Source organism: Rhinopithecus bieti, unplaced genomic scaffold, assembly GCF_001698545.2.
Source record: "Rhinopithecus bieti isolate Rb0 unplaced genomic scaffold, ASM169854v2 repeat_28185, whole genome shotgun sequence".
Lineage (NCBI taxonomy): Eukaryota > Metazoa > Chordata > Mammalia > Primates > Cercopithecidae > Rhinopithecus > Rhinopithecus bieti.
The window spans coordinates 1-3,898 of record NW_016880279.1 but is presented as its reverse complement, the minus strand read 5'-3'; the positions used below and the strand labels follow the sequence as shown (position 1 = coordinate 3,898).

The 3,898-nt window shown below is 41.8% G+C and overlaps 1 pseudogene; it reads right to left on the bottom strand.

Moving 5' to 3' along the window:
• Window positions 1–348: 348 nt before the first annotated feature.
• LOC108525757 (translation machinery-associated protein 7 pseudogene) lies at window positions 349–562 on the bottom strand (annotated as a pseudogene).
• Window positions 563–3,898: the final 3,336 nt, after the last annotated feature.

Here is a 3,898-nt window from a genome sequence, read left to right as displayed (position 1 = left end):
AGACCCAGCCAAAGCAGTGGTTTCCCATCACCTCTTGACCATTGATGCATCACTTTGGAAGGGCTCTTAGACATCCACTGGCTGAGTAGCCTTTTGAAGGTTTAGAGACCCACAAAAAGTGGGTGCTTGTTGGGGTGTATTTGGGAGAGGTTGGGGGCAGGCAGACAGCTAATCCTTTGCTAAGGTGCTTTGTTTTGTTTTATTTATTTATTTTTTTAACAAAAGTTTATTCTTAAATGTACAACAGCTCCAAGACAACACTTAATTCCAGCTTTAGGTGACAAAAGATGTTATGGCAGAGAATATAGACACTTAAATAAGGATGAAATAAAGGGTCACCATCTCCTCAGGTACAAGGAACAGCTTACTTTTTGCCAGATTTCCTAATTCCACCTGTGGCCAAGGGCCCCTTCCCCGCGGCCTTCGCTTTTAGCTCCTCGAGTTTCTTCTGCTCCTCTTTTCGTTTCTGCTTGAAAGCCTTATCTTCCTCGTCCATCTCCTTGGCCTGCTTCTTAGGCTGTTTCAGTGGCTTCTTCTTGCCACCTTCGCGGCGGCTGGACATGGCGCCTGCCGCCCCTTCCCCAGACCCTGCCACCGGAAACGGCGCCTGTTTTTTTTTTTTTTGAGATGGAGTCTCACTCTGTCACCCAGGCTGCAGTGCAGTGGCATGATCTTGACTCACTGCAACCTCCGCATCCTGGCCTCAAGTGATTCTCCTGCCTTAGCCTCCCAAGTAGCTGGGATTACAGGTGAGTGTCACCATGTCCGGCTAATTTTTTGTATTTTAGTAGAGACAGGGTTTCACCATGTTGTCCAGGGTGGTCTCGAACTCCTGAACTCAGGCAATCCACCTGCCTCGACCTCCCAGAGTGCTGGGATTACAGGCATGTGCCACCACGCCCAGCCCTAAGGTGTGGTTTAAATCAGAGTCTTTAAAAGCAGGCACTGGAGTTCCTCCCTCTTTTCCAAACCCTCCTCTTCTTCCTCTTAAGTCTCATCTTCATCACCAACCCTGTTCTGCTTTTCTCCTGCTCCCTCAGCTCAGCCCCTGTAGCACTTAGCAGTCACCACCTTTACCACCATTTTCCCCCAATCATCTGACTTCAAGTAATAGAAGCCAACCTCCCTTAAAGAGTTAGCTGTTCTGTATACAATATATATCTTGCCTCTTCATCTAAATTTCAAGTTCCTAGACTCAGCCACCTCTCACAGCATCTGGCACATACTTGACCAAAGTACCTAAGTCTTGTGGGTGCCTGACAGGCTTACAAATGGAATCCCTGCAAACTAATATTATTTAAATACTTGCTTAAAATGTATTAAGTGGGCAGGGCAAGGCTGATTTAATAAATATGACTCTTCCTATATATTTAAAATAAGGGATTGATTTCCTACCTGCACTGAACACATCTGAAATTTTTTATTCTTATCAAAATAACACAAACCTACAGTTACAGATCAAGTAGTATACACATACTTTTTTTTTTTTTTTTTTTTTTTTGAAACGGAGTTTCGCTCTTGTTGCCCAAGCTGGAGTGCAATGGCGCGATCTCGCCTCACCGCAACCTCCGCATCCCAAGTTCAAGTGATTCTCCTGCCTCAGCCTCCCTAGTAGCTGGGATTACAGGCATGTGCCACCCTGCCCGGCTAATTTTGTATTTTTAGTAGAGACGGGGTTTCTCCATGTTGGTCAGGCTGGTCTCAAACTCCCGACCTCAGGTGATCCACCCTCCTTGGCCTTCCAAAGTGCTGGGATTACAGGCGTGAGCCACCACGCCCAGCCTGCATACTTTTGATTTTTAGTTCCTCTAGTGGATCTAGGTTGCCAGACTTAGGAGGAAAAAAAAAAAAATACAGGATGCCCTGTCAAATTCAAATTTCAGATAAACAATGAATAGATATGTCCCAAATACTGCATAATATTGTATTTTATCTTGCCCTAGGTGGATTTCCCCATATAACATATAGAGTTACACACATTATATTTGTGATATACTTTTATCTCTACTTCTTCATTTACCAGTTTTTCAGGTATCTGTGGAATTCTGAGTGTGAATTTCAATGTTCAATATTTAGATATTCCCTTCTTCTATGGTTTGCCTTTGTAACTTTAATAAAATATTTAAACCTATATTTATGGATCCATCAACTTTCCCCAGTGCCTCTTGACTATCTGCTTTGCAAGTTGAGGATATTATTACAAATATCCTCTCTAACCTTTCTTTTCCTTTTTACATCCCACCTTCTGCCACTATAGTTGGACTTTCACATTATTAAGGTTGTTAAAGTTTCTATTCTCTCCTGCCACACATCCTAGTTTTCTTTTTTAATTTTTTTTATTATACTTTAAGTTCTAGGGTATATGTGCACAATGTGCAGGTTTGAAACATATGTATACATGTGCTATGTTGGTGTGCTGCACCCATTAACTCGTCATTTACATTAGGTATGTCTCCTAATACTATCCCTCCCTCATCCCCCCACCCCACGACAGGCCCCAGTATGTGATGTTCCCCACCCTGTGTCCAAGTGTTCTCGTTCAATTCCCACCTGTGAGTGAGAACACGCGGTGTTTGGTTTCCTGTCCTTGTGATAGTTTGCTCAGAATGATGGATTCTAGCTTCATCCATGTCCCTACAAAGGACTTGAACTCATCCTTTTTTATGGCTGCATAGTATTCCATGGTATATATGCACCACAATTTCTTAATCCAGTCTATCATTGAGGGACATTTGGGTTGGTTCCAAATCTCTGCTATTGTGAATAGTGCCACAATAAACATATGTGTGCATGTGTCTTTATAGCAACATGATTTATAATCCTTTGGGTAGATGCCCAGTAATGGGATGGCTGAGTCAAATGGTATTTCTAGTTCTAGATCCTTGAGGAATCACCACACTGTCTTCCACAATGGTTGAACTAGTTTACAGTCCCACCAACAGTGTAAAAGTGTTCCTATTTCTCCACATCCTCTCCAGCACCTGTTGTTTCCTGACTTTTTAATGATCATTATTCTAACTTGTGTGAGACAGTATGTCATTGTGGTTTTGATTTGCATTTCTCTGATGGCCAGTGATGATGAGTATTTTTTCATGTGTCTGTTGACTGCAATAAATGTCTTCTTTTGAGAATTGTTGGTTCATATCCTTTGCCTACTTTTTGATGGGGTTGATTTTTTCTTGTAAATTTGTTTAAGTTCTTTGTAGATTCTGGATATTAGCCCTTTGTCAGATGCACACACCCTAGTTTTCTAAGCCTTGTCTAAAGGCTGAGTCTTAAAATGGGAAACTGATCACATTGGCTTCATTGTATTATTATGTAATTCTTACTTATTAATAGTAATGTTAGGATTATACTTCCTGCTCTTCAAATTCAGTGTCATGATCCCTGGACCTCTAAAAAGAGTGTATTTCCAGCACCAAGTCAAATGGATTCTTATTCCTTATACTTTATGAATTGCTTCATATCATGTCTCCTAGTTTGCTTCATATTCAGAGCTTGTTTTTAACCCAATTTTTCTCCGTAGCGTTTCCAGATGCCTTTATTCTTGCTTGCATTATTTGCTATTATGTTTGTTTTGTTTTCTTTTCTTTTCCTTTTTTAGAGGCAGGGTCTTGCTATGTTGCCTAGGCTGAGCTTGAACTCCTGGGCTCAAACTATCATCCCACCTTAGCCTCCTGAGTAGCTGAGACTACAGGCACATGCCACCATGCTCGGCTCTGTGTTATTTTAAATCTGAATTTTAAGTGAATTGTGTTCTCTGATCTACTGAGAATTGCCTTTCCCCTCTTCCTCTAAGTCTTCTGTGATCCCACTGCAGTATGGCTGGCTGCCCTCCAGGGTGCTGCACAGCTGTCCCCTTGAGATTCTTTATGGCTTTCCTAGGTTCAATCTCAGA